Source organism: Anser anser (genome assembly GCF_964211835.1).
Source record: "Anser anser genome assembly, chromosome: 5".
Taxonomy (NCBI): Eukaryota; Metazoa; Chordata; class Aves; order Anseriformes; family Anatidae; genus Anser; species Anser anser.
Window position 1 is genome coordinate 44,425,714 of NC_139725.1, and position 21,591 is coordinate 44,447,304.

General features: G+C 42.1%; 1 protein-coding gene across 6 annotated transcripts in view; it reads left to right on the forward strand.

Moving 5' to 3' along the window:
* NRXN3 (neurexin 3) overlaps positions 1-21,591 on the forward strand; it is a 940,418-nt gene that overhangs the window by 63,798 nt on the left and 855,029 nt on the right. The window contains exon 1 of one of the 6 annotated variants that reach the window (XM_083837471.1): positions 4,312-12,499. The exons of the other annotated variants lie outside the window; for them this stretch is intronic. The gene's annotated coding sequence lies outside the window, so the exon portion shown is untranslated. Of the gene's footprint in view, positions 1-4,311; positions 12,500-21,591 lie in introns of those variants that run through there. 6 annotated transcript variants of the gene reach the window in all.

Here is a 21,591-nt window from a genome sequence, read left to right on the forward strand (position 1 = left end):
GCTAGATGAGGGAACAGAAATGGGATCTTTACCCTTTGTCATGCAGACCATCACTACAACTGTAGTTACTGGCTGGCATTGATTGCGCCTTCCATCCAACAGCTCTTTAGTGACCTCTGCAAAACGAGGTGGTGAATTTTAGTTCTGATGTGAACAAGAAGGGATAGGTGTCCTCCTCATAAGGCCTTGCTTCCTTCTCTGTGGTAACTTTAGAGATGCTCCAGAACTGCATAGTTATCATTTCTCCTTTTATTTAGGTCTCTTGGAGAAGTCAAGGGTTGGCCCATGAAACAGAGGCAACTTCCAGCTTGAGGAAACCACATCAAACCTTTCCTCTGAAATCTTTAAAAAATGAACATTACATTAAGAATAAGGATCTGTGGATGACTTATGTATATATGTGAATGGGTGCTACGGTGGTGGATGTTGCTGCAGGCCTCTGAAGTTGATCTGTACGCAGGCATTGGTATTTCTCTCACGGCGCAGACCAAAGCTTGGTCACAAGAGGCTTTAGAGTGTTTTAAGTGTGGTACAGCCAAATGCAGTGGAGATGTTAACTTAGCAGCATGCTTAATGAGATTGATCATCAGAAAGCTTTTTCAGGGAGCAGGGAGAAAGGAGGAGAGTTCAGAATGGTGACAAAATGCTCCTGAATTGCTGTCTAGAGAAGAGAGACTTTCCTGATTTACTGTCTGGAGAAAAAAAGCTTCCCACGAGTGTCAGTGCTGCCACACAGCTCTTCAGATAACAAAAGTGTTGTAAGAGAATAGAAGTAGTTACAGGAGTTTATTGTCTTACTGTACCTTAGGGTCCAAAAATGGGAGAAAATTTGTAGTTGTGATATTAAACACCTTTCCTAACAGCAAATGGAGTTTGCTGCCAAAGAGCTGCAGGCTTAGCAACTGGGAAAATAACTGGAATGCGAAGATGTCTTGTAGTCAGATGTCCCAAAGTACCCCTGTTTGAGCCCTGCCAGGCAGACCCTACAAGAAGTAGGAGTAGATCTGGACACTGTCTCTATAAAGTCGTCTCTCTGTGGATCTCAACAGTGGCTTTTAGGTTTGTGCAGCTGTAGTGATTTTGGATGAGTGAGTTCTAGAATTGACTATTGGATCCTTTGTGAATTCCTCAAAGTTTTGGTACTGGGGACTGGCAGCAGAAGTTAATGAAAGAGGAGAGTGAGCGATTTTTCTCAGGAACCTTGAATAACATCCCTTGAGGTTTAAAATTTCTCTTATTTCAAACTCTCTGTGATGTCACAGCAGAATTAGTGAGTCCTGTATCTTTGTTTCTTCTGCTGATAGAGCTCAGACATTCCTCCTCTTCAGACAGTCCTAGAACTGCTGGCACAAGAGCATTTTCTTGACCAGCTCCTGGGCTTGGAACAGCCTTAAGTGTTTCAATTTCCTGTTCCCCCTCACCATGATTTAACTCTACCTGTTTTATTTTATTACTCAAAACTTTTCTTCAGAGTAGAGGTGGTATGAAAGAGAGAACAGAAAGTTTTGTTGGACTGATAAAATCTTATACACCATCTCCTCTATATGTTTTCTTTGGTAAGAATCCAGGAAAGAGCAGAAGTATTTAACAAGTAAGCTAGATACAAAACTAAGTTTGTAAAGAGAACTGTGAATCATAGGAGTTAAAGATCTGTGGAAGCGCCTCATCCATCTCCCTGCCAGTGCACTTCTGCTTTGTACAGCATAAAGTGAAAATAGTACTCTCCTTGTAATACCGTTTCTATTGGTATAGTTATCGTATAAAGAAGAAATGAGTGTGTGTGAGTGTGCGTGTGTGCGTGCACGGGTTGGCAGTTGGCTCATTTGGTGCTTAAGTATTCACTGGCAATTGCCAACATTGTTCCTCATTTTATTAGCTTTTTCCAAGTAGTTCCATTTTTACTAAGGGCAGCAGGGTTTATGGCAGCAATATTTCTCACCGTGTCAGAGATAAAATATCAGGCTAATAACAGAGTCTCTGGTAATGTAAATTGCAAAGGGGAAACGATCTCATTTTGAGGAAGTCCTGCCTGGGAAGGTTAAGTCCCCTGTTTGAGAGGCAGTCTGTGGAATTTGGTATGCTTCATGCTCTCTAGGAAGATAAATGATGTCTTAAGTGATGGGAGGTGGGGGGAGATCCAATTTCAGTTACTGCTTTCCCTGGTAGATAATAACTCAGACTCTTTTACCGAGGGCCTCATCCTGAGAGGAGATAAGCACCCACGACTCCACCGGTGTCAGAAAGGGCTTGGAGTGCTTGGTCTCCTGCTGAACCAACCCCTGCAAAAAATGCTTTCCGAACAGGCTTTCCCCTGTGGAAGTCGGGTAGGGAAAGGAAACAAGGACAAAATGGTTCTCCCTTGCCCCCTTCCTTTCCCCTTTTATTCTCTCTAAAAAGATTTTTTGCGAGATGAAGAAAAGTTCCTCCCTTTGGCTTCATGCAGAGCTAGATCTCCCAAAGTGAAATTAAGCAGGGAAAGAGGTGGTAATACGTTTTTTTTTCTGGGGTAAAAGGCATTGGTACTACCCTAAAGTTATGCAAGTCCCGCAGTATAACTTAGAGCTAGGCTGCAGAAGAAAATTTCTTTCAAGAAATGGAAGTCCGGGTTTGTTTCTGCTAGAACATCTGAGCGTTATGCCCTACACCTTGCTTGGTTTGTTCCAAGGTCTTATAACTTGACTTTTCTGAAGACCTCCTTAGGGTAATGCATACATCCATAAGATAGTATGAATATATAGCATACAGTAACTAGCATGCACTTTGTGTGTACACATATTCTAGGGCAATTGTAGGAGCTGCTGTCAATCGTACCACTGTCAGAATCAGAAAATGTGGAGCCTGAATTGGGTCTTTAATGAAAAGCAGGGCATGAGGAGAAAAAAAAAAAAACACAACCCAAAAACGGGCAGAGTATCTTAGAGTAGCACAGAAGTAATTACAAGCTGGTGGGCTGGGTATCTGTTTGGAAGAAACATCAAGTCTGAGACGGAGAGGAAGGTACAATCAATTGCATAAGGCAGGCTGAAGTGAAATCTACCTTATCTTGGCAGAAGCTCAGGCTCTGAGTTTTTAGAACATTAAAACAATGATGAAATTAGGCCACTGATTCTACTAATTCAGCCTTGATCAGCTTCCCCACTTCTAGTAACAATTAAATGCTTATCTCTTTCCTTTACATGCATTAAATTAATCAGCCATGAGCTAAAAATAATACAGTGCTTAGACTTAGACCCACCGCATTTTACTTGTAGCTTGGACCTCTGCTGGCTCAGTATGCGTTCAGAGGACTGAGAATATCCGTGGAAAATCCAGTATAGTATTTCTTAGAACAAATATAACATTATAGCACTCAGTTGTGCCACATTGGTGAGAGGTCACTGGCGGATGAGAGATGTTGTGGCACAATATTCAGCTGGGGAGATGATGATGATGATGTATGTTTCAGCAATACTTATGAGTTAAGCTAGGTGCTAGCCATCTGCTCAGTATGAGACAATCCTTGAACTAAAAACTATAAAGCCACAGAGCAAATAGAGGTTGGAAGAGGGGAAAGATAGGTCAGTAGGAGATCCAGAAAAGAAAGGAGGTCCAACTTGTTGGTTCTAGAGTGTATCCCAGTTGCTTAACGAGCTTTTGTCTGTGGACCACAGAAAAAACTTCTGCTGAAGTCAAATAGATTTGAGAGCACATGCATTTCAGGATATATATATATATATATATATATTTTTTTTTTCTGAGGTATAGCTGTATGTTCTGGTGAACCATACAGCCATTTCCTTCTTAATGAGTCATCCAGATGTGAAGATTTTCTCCAGTGTTTTAGGATAGAGGACTTGACACTTGATGCGCATGAGTTGCATTTGACTTTTTAGTGGAGCACCACACCTGAATTAAGGTGACCACACTTTTTTTTTTTTTTTTTTTATTTTATTTTATTTTTGTCCAGGACTGGCTCCCATCCAGTCAGCTCCAAGCATGCACAGAGGCAGCTTACAATTGCCTGCTGCTGACCAGGTGGATGTGCCCTTAGTTCCTAGTGGTTTTGCCCTTCCTGGTGAGGCCACAGTTTGAGAGACAGCTAAGGTGTCTTTTGGTTGTAGGTCTTAGAATCAGATATTTCTGAGTTATCATAATGCCAGATCTGTTATTTCTACTTTTTGTATAGCTTTGGGTATGTCTCAATCACCCTCCCCCCCCCCCCCCCCCCCCCTTTTTTTTTCCCTGTAAGATGGGACTAGAAATACACTCTGGGATGCTTTGAGGATTAATTTGCTTCTAAAAAGCCCTATGCAAAGCTGTGAACATCTATACATAAAAAGAACAGTAAGCAAATTGTTTCCTTGGTGAAGCATGTTGGTTCTTCAAAACTTCAAAACACCCTGGTGTTTTGAAGCACCTTGTTGGTTTTAAATGATAATATGTGTTATCATTCCTTGTCATCCTGCTCCTAAAGAAGAACCAGCACTAGAAATTCAGGAGGTGAAATATTGCAGTTAAGATGCATCAAAATACTGTTGTGATATCCAAGCCTGGAGTAGCCCTGAAAGCTGCGGGTCAGATCACAGAGCCTCTGCAGAGATAAGCATGGAGCTCAAGAGCAGAGCAGAAAGAGGCCATGTCCTCAAAGGCTCAGCATCTTATTTGCTTCAGAGAAACAGAGCTTTGTCTTTACGCAGCACATAGACTTCTGCCACGTGTCTGAGTCAGGCTTGGATTTTCCTCACCCCTCTACATGATGTCAGCGTCGTCTATCTCATTTGAATTTGTTTTGGAAAGTCTTCAGAGTCATAAATAGCTCAGGAACCACCTACCATAACTTTGGATGCTATAAAATTAATGACAGAGATAAAATCGTGTGCTACAAATAAGTACAGCAGTGTGCTGCATAGGGGTGTGGGTCAAGGAAGCTTACCCAGTTCATCTGCCTTTATGGTATTAGCCTTTCAATTTTAGGTGCCTTACATCTACCAGTAAGGGGCAGATTTGCTTAGTGCTTTACCTGGCGATAGGAAAGAACACCACTACCTCCTTAAGCAGTGTGCTGCTCTCTGCGCTCCCAGGCCAGGGTGGCCGTCTGCTGTGGCCTACATCTGTGAAATGCGGGGTAGAGCTGATAGAATCGCTCTTGGAATGAGAGGAAGCTCGGTCTCTGAGTTTTTGAGGGCAGACAAAATGGCAAGCAATGCTGTTCTCCGTATGAAACATCTCTAGGTCTATTGGAAGTGCCAGCTGAGGAGCGGATTTGAGTGCAATGAACTAAGTTGGGTTTGAAGATAAGAGAAATCCCAAATGATAAATCCGGGAGCCGGGCAGGGTTGGAGGGCGTCAGTTAATGTTTAGCACAAAACCCCATTTGCTAATGGTACCCTGCCTCCATCGCCGGGTGAGAACAAGGACGTTACCACGAGGTACGGGTGATTGATTGCCTCAGAGCGTACATGTAGCACAAGTAGTAATGTGATATAGGGTGCACATTACAAGCAATTACAATATGAATAAGTTATCAATGGAAGGAGGTAGAGGACTGGAAAGCAGCTTTATTAACCCCCTGCAGTTATGTTGAAAAAGTTTGTGTGTTGCTGTGAATTACAATCATGGTGACAAATGCCAGTGCCCAGAGAGTTTCTGATCACAGCCTCTCCAGCAGGCAGTGTTCTACCGTAATAATTTAGAGCAGCAATCCATATATATTCAAAATAAAAGGAACGAGGAAGGTGGTCTGTAAAACCCTGAGAATTTGCTCACCGGTGAACATACCTTGTAATAAAATCTGCTTCAGGTTTTCTTACTGGGTTCTGTGGCTTTACTGTCTCATGAATCAAAAGTTCCTGGTGTCATCCCTTGTGCTGTGGTGTGGTCAATTATTTCCAACTAAGCTGAAAACACAGAGGTAAAAGCCTTGGGGGAAAAGCTTAGTGACAAAATATTGGTCCAGATCAGTGTCACAACTTCGGGAGGAACAACTGGGAAGGCGCTGAGTGGTACATGAAAGCGTCATTATGGCTTTATACCAACTTTATGCCTCCAGCCGATGGAACATCTCATGCAGTGAGAGGTGCAAGCCTGCTCTTGTGTAACTTAGATCTGTCCACTTGCGGCTGCGCTTCGGGTGGCCTGCTGATTGTGGTTCCACGCAGGAGCCATGTCCTCTCTCTTCATCTCTTCCTTCTGTGGCGTATCACACGCTACAGCCTGTGGAAGGGCAGCATTTCTATCCCCCAGGCCTCCTGTCCCCACCTTTTCCTCTCTGTGTAGTGGGAAGTTCACAGAGGGGCAGCATAAAGTAAAGGCGATCAAAATATTCTGCAAAATATATTTTTGAAAAATTTCTTTAATGAAAATCAATTTCTTTCAGGGGAAGTGGAACCTGAAAAAAATCTGTTAGCAGTATACATTTAAATGCTTAATTTCATTCTTCTATTAGCCACCCACAAAGCCACCTGATATGTTTCAGTGATCAAAACACTTCTCTGAATTTATGATATTTTTTGAAATACTAAATAAAATAAGGTCAAAAAAATTACTACTTCTATGGCAAGATCTGCCCCAAGACCAAGGGCAGAATCTGTCCTGGTGATCTGTTAGGCATTTTCCTTCTCCAAGTTTACTCAGAACTAATGCCCAGCATTGCTGCTAAATGTACGATATAACTGGTGGCTAAATATTTCAAATGAACACATTTTCACTTAAAACCATGAAAAATCCAGTGGTATTTTTTTCTACGTCTTGGAGTTTTCACCCCCAGAGTCTTAATTAATTTCTAACTCAGGTGATTCAATTGCTGTTCTCCTTTTCCCCTACTGTTTCAATTGATTACAATTCAGTCTTTACGCCTGTCTTAAATATTCTGCAGTGTGCTTTTAAGCAGCCTCTGCTCTGTAACAGAAGTGGCTGCACATCAGTGATGGGAGCAGTGATTTAAGAGTTTGTAAATAAAACGCTTGGAGATCCCTGGTGTTGAAGTTGATAGGTAAATGTAATGCTGTGTAATTACTGTTTGGTAACAAGAGCCTTATTAAGATTATCTAAGTTTAGACTTGTTTCTGCCTATTTCCCTGGGTTTCATGTGTTTCTCTCTTTGGCATCCTAAAGCTGTTGTGTTTGCAAAGAGTGTACATGATAACCTTTAATGAATGCTTTATTTAGTTTGTAAAATGAAATATTTAGATTTATTTGGAAGTTTTTTTTTCTCCTTTTTTTTTCTTTTTTTTTTTTTTTCCCCCTGACCAGTCTAAAGGGAGAAGCTAAGGAAGTATCTTCTTTATTTTCCTATTTTTCTTCTACAGTCACCAAGTGTTCCTAGCAGGGAAATTGAGGCCAACATAAGAAGATTTTTCTTCGGATTATGGCCTTTTAAATAATAACATACATCTCAGAACAGAAGGATTGTATCTCAGTTTCCCCTTCTGCAAAAGAGGCTACCTTATAGGAATACTTATATTTGTTATTATAATATTGTGTCTACAATATTACAGGTGTGCAATCTACTTTTCTTGCAATTAAAAAAAACAATTTGGTGTCTCAGAGAGTCGTCATCTCATTGAAACTGCATTCAGACAAATCTTGATTTATGGGAAAGATACTTTGTTTTCATTGAGATTAAGCAATATGTGTAGAAAACTTAATTTTTAAAATTTTATTTTATTTTTATTTATAAAGAAATAGGCATGGGTTTGGGAGGGGAAGACTCAAATACTGCCCCCAGCGATGTGTAGAACCAGAGCTGCTCATGCAGAGGGCTTTCATGGCTCATCTCTGTGGCCCTGGCTGTCACCCCTGGAGACACCACTGCTGTGGGGCATCTTTTGCAAGTACAGCATTGTGTGCATGGCTGTAGATTTGCTATGTTAAGTTAGAAAACCATTTTTTAGCTGGAAATTGTTTGAAAGGCCTCCGAGACTCTTGATTAAAGGCCTTACAATGAGGGGAGGTTGCTCTCTTGGTGGGCTTGCTTCCCAAAGAAGCCAATTCCGGTCCTGCAGCGTGCAATGAGGAGGCACTGAGATTAGCCCAGCTTTGTGTGCGGTCAGCATGCGAAGGACAAACCAGCAGCCGATGCATTAACCGAGAACAAGTTCACTCAGATTAAGAAAAGTTAATGAACATTTTTGAGACATTGAGATCCTATCAGGGACCACCTGCCTGGAATGAGCATTTACCATATGGTGCCTTTGGAAGCTAATATTGATTCTCATTATTTTAAACGATTGCAAACATCGCAGGTGTTTTGTAATAATCTCTATTGTCTAATTAGAACACTCTCAAAAGTAGATCATTCTGCCTGCTAACGAATATTGATTTTAACAGCTGAGTTTGCCTTGTATGAGTGATGGGAGCGTGCTAGCTGACACTTAGCAGTCTCTTTTGCTGACTGATTAATCCAGGAAGAGGAGGCTAGATCTGGGTGAGTAGATGCCTCGATTCACCCTGAGGTCTTATCAGCGGTGACGTCAGTTTTCCAGTCAAGGAAAGCATTGATACACCTTCAAAACTATTTTTTTTGTCTAATGGGGAATAAAAAATGAAGGAAAAAAAGTGGAAGCCATTGCAGAGAGGGTGAGCCATCACAAAAATCTTTATGTAGGGATGGGATACTTGAGTTTGCACGTTTCTGTCATTCCTGACACACAGTTATTTCTGTTATTGCTGATGTGCAGTCATTTCTTGGAAAATACCAGGTAAAGCTCATGAGCAAATAGCCCTGGTGAAGGTCACAGAGGATTTGACGGGAGTGCTTTTCTTCCCTTTTGTGCTTGGTAATACTTTTGAAAGTGTAGATATAGATAATCAACACAGACTAAAAGAAAAGTTTAAAAAACTTTTAAGAAGTGGAGAAGCTGGTCTCTATTAACTTTTTTGGTGAAATCTAGGTGGCTAAATGAGAGCTGTTGGGAGTAAATCGGAGAGACTCCTCTCTCTGTTTCCTTGATGTCATTTTGCTGCCTGTGTTAATGTGGGCAACTTTCTCCCATGAAGAAGATCATACCTGAATTCCAGCAGGCAGAGAATGCAGGTGCCAGGGCCCTTTGGCTTTTCAGCCCCTCTGGTCCGTAAAGAATTAGAAATCCAGCTTGCTTGCATCTTAAAAAGATTTCTGATAAAGGTGGATGTAGATGAATGTTACTGTTCGTGGGCTTCTGAAACTTCAGTGTGGAAGTTGAAACCTTAAGTGTCAGGGACAAGTAGATATACAGGCATCTAAAAGATGAGAGGGAAGGGAGATCACTGGTTACGATCTTTCTTTCTCTACAGGCTCAGTTATTTCACTGATTATTATAGTATCAGAACCCAGTGTTAGCTGTTAGGTAGTTGCTTTCTGAGATCTTGGGATGCAATTCTCCCCACATCTGCTTTGAGAGGCTCGTTTTAACAGCATGAAAGAAACACACCAAAAAATGATTGAAGTTCATATATTCAGAGCTGCCAAGTGTTGTTCACATGCCTGCTATGATACCTGCACTTCTGATGAGTCTTTCATGGCTTCGTCTGTTTCAGAGAAGATGATGAGGAAAGAACAAGTAATGTACCGCTCCACAGATCAGCATGTTGCCTAGGGTTTCGGGGATTTTCCAGTCTTGTCTCTGCTGCTTTTTATAACTCTGTCTTTATGGAGAAGTATGTATTCCATAGGATCATCAATAGTAACTCAAGTAGTTGCAGTATACGAGAAATCAATCTCAAAGATGTGGGCTTAAATTTAATAGTGCTACCTGATAAGGGAGAAAATGAAATTACTGCTTCCTTCTTGCTTAGAGTAAGTGCTTGACTTTAGTTATATTTTAGTGGTCTTGTTTTCATTAATGGGAACAGGATTAGGTAGTGGGCTAGAGGGAGTTTGAAGGACCTGAAGAGCGAGGAAGATTTTTGTCTTGGTCCCAGAGACCAGAAGTACCTACCTAAGATCCAAATAGGTTAAAACTCAATTTGGTAAATTCGCCTTTCCAGACAAACATCCTTAGTCTCAATGTGTGTATCACTGACACATGTAATGGAACAAGTGCTGCAGGACACTACTAACATGTTATGGTGTGCTAATATGGTGTATTAACAAACAAACAAAACCCACAACAGTAAAACACCAACCAACCAAATTGAAACTTCAGCTTGAAATGCAGCTCAGATTCTTCCTGAGGCTAGAAGAGAATGTGAATGCTTTTCTGCTATCACTGATTCTCTGTGTGGATCCTAGCCAAAAAGACTTTTCATTAGTATGTTTTAATTGACTTGCTATAGCAAGTTCAGGGATTTTCCCCTGTTTTAATCAGGACTGTTTTCAGGAAATTCCCAGCCTGATTTCTGCACAGTACAGGGGATTTCAGCTACATGAACAGAAAAAGTGCCCACTCCTTCTCTTTTCTCTTTTGTTGCTTCAAAAATGTCTGTCTACTTTCAGAAAAGGAAAATTGGTGAAGCCAGTTCTTGGATAGTGCTTGCATTGTTTTAATGACTGTCATGACTCACCTCTTAATTAAAACATGTTACTTGAAAGCTCCAAATCTGGTTCTGTCACCAAGTCCTAAATGATAGCCGTTTCAAAAGTTTGGCAGTAGGGCACCACTTAGGATACATGTGATAGATACTATGTAGGTGAAGAAGCCAGGAGATGTCTTCTGCCTAGAATAACAATGAGAACGTGACCAATGGACTCAGGGGCTGCCGCAGTTCTTTCCTGGGGCATGGGAACGATGCTAGGTTTTTCTTGTTTTGAGACCTGGACATAGGGACCAGCCTGTCCTGGCAGCATGGCCGGCAGCAAGCCTGGCTCCATACGTCTGTGGCTCCATTTCAGTGCAGCTGTGATAGCCACAGACTTTTATGAAACACTCAGCTCAAAGCGAGGAAATTAGTGTCACGGGGACTGTTTTCTTTATGGGAAAGACTCGGTTGGATGGAACAGCCAATAAAGATGTTAATGTATTTTTCCCATGCATAACCCACATATTTCCCTGGATGGGGTCTTTATTTCTGAGGTGAATGGCAGTGTTCTGAGGAACACTTAACACGTAGCTTCCAGGGGACTGGGAAAATGCTTGGTTTTCTGGTAGGAGAGATGTTCCATTTTTAAGATCTAATGATAACTTTTTGGGTTGTGGCTCTGGGTGAATAAAACAGCACTGCTTTCACAGTTAGGAAGATTTCCCCCTGCCTGAGCTGTTAGCCTATTGATGTAGCAGTCAGTAATGTCTCTGTAAAGGCCTCTCTCTCTACAGTGGTTCACTCTCACCACTGTAGTTTGTCCATCATTATTTTGACCTTGGAATTCATCCTTTTTCTTATTATAATGTGAATTAAGCACTGCTAAAAGGTGTGTGATTAACTGAACTGTGTGCAGATTGTTACCCCTGTCTAGACCTGATCGGGAGCATGGGCCCTGTCCCCTGCCAGTCGCACGCTGTCCCTCCTGCAAGGAGGACCAGTTCTAGCCCTAGAACCTAGAGGCTGGTGTCCAAACTCAATCCTTGTTTCACATGCCTTGTTCGTTTTTAGAGAAAATGGGAAATATCAGACTGTAAGATTATGCTGAAGTCTTTTCTTGCCTTCCCTATGTACTTGCTGTATGTGCTGTAAGTGATTGCCAAAAAGGCTGCAGCTGAGGTCTCTGCTGAGGTAATTACACCTGCTGCACCCTGGTACAGACCCCGGTACACAGGAATCTGGGGATGTTTGGGATGTTCTCATGAGACAGCAAAGGGCTGTCCATTACACAGGCTTCTGTGGCCTGCAGTGAAAGCTGTAGAAAATATTGTAGGTCAGGATTGAGGGTGAAAAATAGTGGTGTGTCTGGTTAAGCATGCCAGGGGACCCAGTTTGTGTTGGTTTCTCTCAGCATCCTGCAAAAATGGTGAAATAGCTTGGCTGTGTGCTGCTGAGGCTGACGGCTGCTAACAAGCAGGGCTTGAGGCCAACTGGTGGCCCAGAATGTCTGGAGGGGGCACACACCACGGAAGGGGGCTGCTGGAGCTGTGAGAAGGCACTGTCTTCATTCTGCGCTAAGGAGAGGTTTGGGTTTTACACATGTCTTGACTAAGGCTGTGCTGAAACCCCGAAGGTTATCCTAGACTGGATGAAATTTGGAGCTTTTTGGGGGCCTGTTGGACTTAGAGTTCGGTGCTGGGATTTTGTTTTTGCCCTTGAGACTGAAGACGGAGGAGCAGGTGTGATGAGCCCTAGTAGGCCTGATGTGCTGCACCTGTGGGCCTGGGGTTTCTATTTAAGCTCAGCCCTGGGCCCTTATTTCCTCTTTGGGCTGCATTGAGGAAGCATTGCTCTGTGGTGTGCCTGGCCATGGAGCCCCTTGATGCAGACCTCAGCATGAAGACTGGTTGCTCAGCGTGGTTTTTGGCCCAGCTTTGTCACTGTGGCAGTGACTAGTAATTGCTGGCTGTCGTCCGAGCCCTGACCTATGGATCAGCTTCGCCATTCAACCCTGGACCTGCCTCATCACCGTGATACTACCTGAGGACCTGCACTGCTAACTGGACCTTGCTGCTGTCTCCAGGTTAGGCTTTCTTGTTGTGCTTGGTTACTGTGGGATAGGGCTCGGCCATGCTGGTCAGGTTATTCCTCTCAGCTCCCATCCCCCAGGGAACAGCTGGCTGCTGGTGCTCCCTGATGCTGAGTTAGAATCTGCAGGAGTCCTGGATTTCGTGTTAAAGTTGTCATCTTTAGGGTTTTGTGGGATTAGGTTGGGGCTGTGATTCATAGCAGGTCAAGGATAGGTTTGAGACTTACAGGGCTCTCCTGGGTCAACTGAAGATGGTAATCTGGAAGGCTTTTGAAGCCACAAGTATTGTTGTGGACTGTTGTAGTAGCCAGAGTAGTGCTCTGGAGGACCTTTTCTGAACTGTCATGCAGGCTATCTTTAGATTTTGGTCTGAAGAGTTCTGTAGAGTACAAGCAATTTCCTGCAGTGATTCTCCTGATATTTCTATGTTTAGGACCCTGGGAAGAATCTTCTGGAACAGGTGAGCATACACAGCCAGGATACTTGTCAAGCTGCTGTTTTGTTTGTGGAAGGAGGCCTTTTTTTTTGTTTTGTTTTATTTAGATACCAGACTGGTTTTAATCTTGAGGACAGGAAGTATGGAAGTATTGTTAGGCTAGACTGAGACTGGGGCTGATGAGCTATGGCTATGGTTAACTCTGTGAACTGTTGCAGTCTTTAGAGTAGTTAATGCTAAGGTTCAAAGCTCTCCTCCACCCAGGAATAGCACTGGATTTTGAATGGCTTCCTGGCCTGAAATTAGGCTTAAGGCATAAAAAAAATCCTTTTCCCTTTCATCTGAACTGTTTTGAGTCCTAAAACTGAAAATGTGAAGAAAGCCTTTCTGTCACCCAGTAGTCTTCTGTTGTCCTGCATCTTCTTTGGCAACTATATTGGGGCATAGTAAGAGAATATTTGACAGAGTGATGGGTAAAGAAATGTAGGGTGAAATGTGCATCCTTAAACTGTTGTTTTTTTTTCCCCCCTGATTTTCAAGTGATTCTTTATAGTTTTCTTAAGAAAAATGAAGAGGTATTGAAGAACCTTAATAAAGATCTTACTGTAGGGACAAGGTTGATGCAATCTTCTATTTAAAATGAACTGAACCAGATTTTGGTAAATACTTAATATCTCAGTGATAGGAACTATCTCATCCTGTGCAATTTTTAATTTCAAGTATATTCTCCTGAGGTGTTTCAAAGTGACAAAACTGACCTCAAGAAGTACATGTACCTAAGGTTAGATTTCTTCCCCGCATATTCTTCTATAAGAAAATCCTCCTTTCAATTTTCCTAGGAGAGCTTTCTCTTTGCCTTTCTAAGTGTGTATCTGATTATTGGGATCCTTGACTTTTGCTGATCTCTGGGTGTTTACTTTGATCTTTGGTAATACTTTAATTTGGTAATACTAAAGAAGACCAAAATTACTCTTTGCTTTATTGGGATCAGGTGTGACAGTGTACACCTGAATATATTGTGTACTGTATATCGTGTATGTGTATACCAATTTAAAGTGCCAAAGGGGTGTTGAAATAGCATAAACCTGGGTAAGTAAGACCTGAGGAATATGCTTTTGCTGGTGATATGTGGTATGGCTCTTCACAGGTCAATTATACTCACACTTTAAAACTTGTGTACCTTCAGAAAGATATCTTGACTCCTGAACTCTTGTTGCTCAAGGCATCTACTAAGCAAAGAAACAACGTAGGAACTAGGGAATTGAAGTACAGGCTTTGTTTTGCTATCAGTTTGCTATATGACCTTGAGTAAGTTGCTTATCTTTAACTCTTGTGAATTCTATCTCATTAGATAGCAAACTAGAGGGATGGTAGGTGCCTTTTGTGTTTATATTGCGCCTGTGCCCTGGGAGATGGAGATTACCATGGACAGCTCTAAGAACTACCATGAAATATGTAAACCAAATACAGTAATAGTAAGGAGCTGATAATATCATTGGTGTCTTGCAATGGAGACCTGTTTTTTGAGGATCTGGTTATAATAAAAGAGCTAACTTCACAGAGACTGCTATGGTGCTGGATGTAGGCCACAATTCAGCTGGTCACTCTGATAAAAAGCATAAAAATAGATAAGTGGCAGCTGGATTGGATAGTCCTAGGGCTGAATTTTCTACCTATCTGTGCGTTGGTCTTGTTGTGTGAGGTTACCTGGAATAGAAATCTGAGAAGAGGCAGAGTAAGGGTGGGAGGAGAATGGAGCTGTACTTGGCTAACCAACAGCAGTTTCAGCTGTTTTCCTCCCTGCCACCAGCTGTTTGGCTGTCCCTTATGCTGTTAGCTGAGTGTCCATCTGTACACATACAGTCTCCGAGGGAAACTGCTGAGAAGGTCTTATTTACTGCAATGGAGATGGAGAGCACATCAAACACACCACCAGTCTTTGCTCACTTAATGGGTGGTGGCAGCCACTTTTTGTCTATTTGTTTTTACTGCCATTTTATGCACACTAATGTCTGAGATGGCTAGCTAGAATGGGGAGGTCTAATCCCAAGTCTTTCCCAGTGGCATCTCCCATTGTTTCCTCCTGGCTCTTGGTTAGAGGGAGGTGGTCATGGATGTGGAGTGGAAGACTGGTCTTGTGTCCATGTTAAAGGAAAGTGGTACTAAACAGTTCACTCTTCGATTAATTAGAAGAAGCTCCCCTAACAAGGGAGATCGACTGGAGACACTGTTTTTGTCTGCTTCTATTTACTCTGCCTTGTGCTGTGTAATTGCTGCAGTGGCACCCCTTTGTCCGCAGTGAAGAGCCTTTCTGAGGATTAAGGATTTTTTGCCAGTGTCCTGCACTTCTGCTGCTGTTCTTGTAGAAATGCCTCTCTCCCTCTTCCGAGCAATTGAATTCTGTAAGTGATAGCTTGCAGGAAGCTTATCTGTAAATACATGCTCTATGCATTGGCACTGAATCTTTCTGCTCAGATAGGAGTGGCTTGGTACCAGTAATTTTCCTGACTTAGCACTAACGAGCGCTGGTACACACTGTGCGCCTGCACTTTCTGAACTCGCACAGTCCTCTTGCATGTGCTTAGCTGTTGGCTTTCTTGTACTGAAAAGACTGTTGTGGTGGCAGCCTGGTGACACAGAAGCTCTAAAAAGGCAAGTCCAGATATAGCTTGCATTCTGAATGAATATGGTGGTTTTTTTCACCCCAACTATTACCTTCTTTCTTAATTTACAAGCACAGTAACTTTACAACCTGTGTCTTGCTCCTGTTAGATATATGTCCATCATGTTAAAACAAAGCCGTGTCCATACAGGACCATTGTGTAGCTAGATCTCTGGACCAGATTCTTAAAGCATAGCTCAGTTTCTACTCTAACATGCAGTTTCTGTCCTTCCCTACTTAGTCTTGTATCTCTTTCTGAATATGCTTTTCCTCCAGTCTTTTCTGTGGTCTTTCAAGAAATGATATTAGTCATATTCTTGGACAACTGAAAGGACAATTCTCCTTAGCAGAAAGACTTACTTGTTTCCTCAGTGGGATTTGTAGTAGGTAAGGATTCCAAGTCTAGTAGTCATGGGTAATCAATAAAAAAGTAAACAGAAAGCAAACAAGGGGTTAATTGTTTTATTATAATTGTTTTTTTTAGGAACATCGACTCTCCTGAAGGCTTATGTGAGCAGGCTGCATGTTGCCTGAATTTGAAATTCAGCAGTGAAATTCCCTTTTCATAGAGGGGCAAAATGATTTGGTTACCTTTTAATGTGCAGAACAACACAGCACAATAGTTAACGGAGATGGAACCTACGTTGTGCTTCCTCTTGGAAGATCACTCAAGATAAATGCTATTCATTTGGTGATCCAGTTTTTAGAGAATTACAGTGTGAGCAAATGGGACAAAGAATGTGCAGGGAATCTGAAAATGAGATAGTCCGCAGTTTCTGCAGAACTGTCTGAATAGGAGCGATAAGAGAAAGGATTGGGATACCTGCCTGTATTCAATTGCCTACGTGAGAAAATAAAAAGGACAAGCTAGCTGCGCTTGATAAAATCAAGACTGGCAGCTTACAAAGCCGGGACAGTTTGTTTTTTAACGTTCGTAGATTAAAAAAAACCATTGGATTTTTGAAATATGCTTGCATTTAAAGTTAGGTTTTGCCTGTGCAGTTGTTTAGTTATTTCTGAATAAAATGGAATCAAGCAGTGAAAAGTTTTAACTTGGTGGCAGCCGTAGGAAGAGGATTGCATGAGAGAGTTACACAGCTGGGAAGACTTTCCTGAGCATCTGCCTTCCTCCAGCCACTTGTAATCCAGTCATGGCTGAAGTTCAGAGCATTTGGGATCTTCTACTTGATAAGTGTGTTCTTCATAGAACTGGAAGTCTTCCAAGAAGCATGTTTGATAGGTTCTTGGGCAGACTTGCAGGAGAGTGTCTTGTAGACACCAAAGCTATCTTCTTTCCTTTTTGCTCTTTCCTGCATTTTGATTACAGTACAGAACTGAAATTTAGTTTCCTAGTTAGAAGGTCTTGGTAAGTTTCTCAGTGACTTTGAGTGAATCATGAGGTTGCAGAGATTGATGGCTGAGTGAGTATCTGGTATTAGCAAATAGGAGGAGACTTGGTGAGGAGAGATTTGGTGGAAAAGTGGATAGGGACATATTCAGAAGTGAAGGAAGAAAACATGATGGATGGAAAGAGAAATGGAGTGCTAAGGTGAGAGAAGACACTGCATCAAACACTCAGAAAGATGTACCATGTTTTGCAGCAAAGAAAGGTTGGAATGAAGTGGGGATACAAGTTAAACAGGAGTAATTGTACATTTACTAACTAGAAAGCTGAATGGTGCTACAATTGCGTATAGTTACAGCTTGACTTCAATTTGAAGAGTGACTTAGGGTCATTAGGAGTTAGCCTTGTCAAGTAGAAACTGATCTCAACTAGTAGATATTCTTAGCCCTGGATCGTGGTTTAGTATATGAACGGGAGAGAGAGACTTCTGGCTCCCACACCTTGAAGGAAATGTGTTTTGTTAAGTACAGCTAGGATTGTGGGTGTCAGTGGCCCTTCTGGAGGTGGGAATCTGAAGCATGGAGAGATTAAAGCCAACTGTCAAAAACATCTGCAAAGTTGCATCTCCACTGTAGCACAACCAATGGAGCTGCTTTGGGAGATTTTTGTGCGGTGACCTAGCAATCATCTCTCACTGAGCTGCTGGAATATTGGTGTTTAATGCCTCTAAGCATCAGGGCTAATGTGGTTCAAGTCAGAAGGACAAAATGAAGCCATTTGAAAACAGTAAAAATTTAAAATATTGGACTCAGTGACTTGCCTAAGGTCACTAACCAGTTCAGAGTTTGGAGCAGAACACAGAGGTCCCAACTCCTCCTTGCCTTGGCTACTGTGTGCCATTTGCATCTGCATGCATTCTTCCAAGAGAGAAGGTCTTGTTATTTCTGGGGCTGCTGATGGCCTTGTATTTTCTCAACCATGTTTGTTTAAACCCTTCCTTAATCATCCTTGGGCATGGAAGTTTATACAGGTGTGATGAAGAAGAGTGCAGACAACCCTCTTTCCTCCTGTCTTGGCCCTTTTGGGATCAAAAGGAAAAAAGTGAGTTGGGAGGAAGAGAATGCAGTCATATCCTAATAAGAAAATAATAGCAACATCAGTTAACAAATAGATATTTAATTCCTGGTGACTTTGAATATTCCAGTTGCCATAACAACATGCTGAGACTGTGGCATATTTTACAGCACACGCATTTAAAGAAGTTTATGAGCCATAACCAGAAAATTCCATCAGGATTAAAAGCAAACAAAACTGAAAACACACAGTTATTAGCTTTCTAGCAGCTTATGTAAAACCTAGGAAATTGAGGGTATGTGTTCTGTGCTCAGATGGAAGCAGCCCCACGGAAAAGCACACGGAGGTTATTTTGTCATGCTGGTAATGCTTTTGCCCATAGATAAGTAAGACTTTGGAGGCTGTCTGCCAGAGGGGGCCATCTCATTTGTGGGAACTGTTGTATCCCTGACTTGGCTCGCAGAATGAACTGGGGAGAAAATGTTGGTGATTGCCTAAAACTGAGTTGTTATTTTTGCTTTCATTCCAATTTTAAATTCTGCTGGTTTGGGTTTAGAGCTTGGGAATGGGACCTCTAACCATCCTACCATCTGCTGGCTGTGGGGCCATGAGGGGAGATACTGTTGTGAGGAAGCCTCCTTGACACTAAGGTGAGGGAGCTTAGCTTTGTTTAGCAGCCACCATCTCCTAGGGAGAAATGATTACTTTCTGTGGTGAGTAGGCAACCTTCATTTCCAGTCAGAAGAGCAGCAGTTCATACGTCCTGTTCTATACTTTGAATCCAGCATTCGCTCCTTTGCACTAGCAGAAGTCTTTCTCCTCATCGTATGTAAATTGACATAACCTTGCCTTATTGGCTTAACCAGCTACAAATTTAGCTGTGGTTTTCCTAACCTTCTGTTAGTGATGACACCCTTAAAAAGAGCCAGAGAAGAGCTAACAAAAGGATGCCTGCCTGTGTCTGTAGCCTGGCTGGGAGTCCTTTTCAGAAGAGTGGGTCTGCCTGGCATGTGTGGCCAGTGACTGACCTAAAAAAGATGGCTTAGTGTTCAGTTCTATTGTTCTTCCCACTGCTGACCATCTCAGCAGAAAGGCCTGCTCTGAAGAAGCTTATTCCATGATCTGAAATTACCTCCCTGACTCCCTACTGCCAAAAGATGCTGCTGTTACCTGCGCAGTTACCAAAGCGTAGTTGGCTCCCACTCAATTTCTTTGGTGGAATTGCATGGTGTCAGTTCAGAAATCCGAGACACACGGAAAATACTTGGATAGCACTGAAGAATGGAATTGATATCAAAACAAATAGCACAGAACAGTCATTGTGTCCTCTGTATGTTTGGTTTCTCTCTTTCAAGGAATTCCTTCTTAAATTTTTTCCTTGATGTGATTAAAATCACATTTTTGTAGTGGTATTTTGATTTATCCTTTATGATGGGTGGTTTTGAAGTTTTCCAGAGGTTCTGAAAATGTTAAATTTTATTTTGAAGTATATAGATAAAGTAATTACTTGGATTTTTTATTTAATTTGGTTTGGAAAGGAAGGTATTTAAGTTTGCCTGACATGAGCCATGATACATTCAGGTATTGTGAATATAGTCGGGATTTGGTTTAGGACTTTTTTGTTGATTAAGGAGAATGTACAGGTAATTCAACACCCGTTGCCGTCAGTGATTTCATCAGGCTTTCGGTAGGGCTCTCATGACACACAGCATGGGGAAGCTCAGGGTGTCATGCATGGATGAGAGTTTGGTGCTGTATGCAGCCAGAATAAGATAATCCGCAGATAAGAAGTTGACAGTGGGAATCAGAAATAACCCCATAGGGGTGTTGTGTGTGGGACTGGGCTGGAGGTGTGCTGTGCTTCACTTCTCTTTGCCTTTCTTTTGGAAACCACCTGGCTCTTTACTCTTGGAATGGGTCAGTACACAAATGTCACTTTGACCAGAGATGGATAGGTGAAAACGCTGCTTCATATGCTTGTTGATGGTAAACTGAACAGAAGCAGGAAGGAAGCAGGTATGTGGTAGGCAGCCAGGTCTAGGTAATATAGAAAACTACATGGTGTTGTTTTATACTGTCCTATTGGTCCACATCTCCCTGGTGCTGCCCTTTTTGTCACAACGTGTATGACTATCAGAGATTGTTCTTTCCTTTTCTGATTATCACGTACGTTCGTGTGGTTCCTGTCTCCCTTGTACACCACTGCCTAGCTCCCCAAGCCCCAGTGTGCCCCATGTGTGGCACTAGCCTTCCCACTGCCATCCGGAGGTCAAGTCCCAGAACATCGCTGTGCTTGGGCTCCCTTTCCTGGCTCAACAGGAAACAGTCAGACATGTTTGGGTGGACAAATAACTTCCCAGCTAACTTCTTCCTTCAATAATCCATTTTAGGGTTACATGATCTTGTTGTAAAAATTTCCACCTATTGCTTTCTCTAAGTATCATAGTGGCTGCAAAGTTTTCGCGTGATCTGGTCATTGTTTGCGTAAGAGCAAAAGCCAAACAAGTTCTGTTTTATCTGAAAGAAATTTCTTGCATTGCTGAAATGTTCCTTGTGCCTTAAAACCTTTTCTGATATCAGCTCTCTTTTTAATTTCTTCTCCTGCTTTGTTAGTATGCAACCCTGTAATTGCATCTTCAGATCTCTAGAGGCTTTCAAGATGTAGAATTTAAGAAAGGACCTAAAGGATTTAAGTTCCATGTATACTTTCTAGATACTTGAAATTGTCTGAGGGAGCACAAGAGTAATAATAAGCCAGAGTAACTTTGGAAGCAAACTTGAAAATTGATTTTTTCCCCCTCTTTCTTTCCCTTGCTAAAGTTAAATAGAGAAGAAGTAAAAGAAGGGGTGGGGAGTGAAGCAATTTTCAGGGAAAGTATTCCACTCTGAATATCACACATCCTGTGCTAGGAGTGGATCTGTGGGGCTGTGACCACCATCTCTGTCTTCCTCCACTTTGCTTTCCATATGTACCCATCTCTTTCTTTAATGGCTCCATTCTTATACTGGAAATGGAGATTTGGTGCATCTCCAGTTAAAAGAATAATCATCCTATTCTCTCCTGCCTAGATCAAAGTAGGAAAGAAATTGTTAAGAAGGGGAGGTAGGGACCACATTATGCTGTTTGATATAAAACACTTTAAGGAAAGAAAGAGAACTGTTCATGTTGCAGTCTGTTCACAAATCTCATTACTGTAAGATCCTTCACTTCTAGGGCACTCGATCAACTCCAATCCAGCTCTCATTTCACTGGGCCGCTGGGGACATGTACTATTGTGTAGTCAAGTCTGACCCATGTTTAAGCAAGTGGTTGGCTGTGAGGAGTTGTGGCATGGCTTGTAAGGTCTAAGAGTTAGAGTCCAACTGAAAACAAGGCCCAAAGCATCTCTGGTAAGAAAGTTATCATCCAAAGCTTTTTGACTGATAAGAAATGGATCGTGTACATATGAAAGCACGTAGGTGTTGAATGGGCTCTCTGATTTATTGGTTACTGTCCCGAGCTCCTTGCTGTTTTTTTTCCTGAGGTATCAGAGCAGAAGCTGACATCTGGGCGAGGCGGTGACATTTGC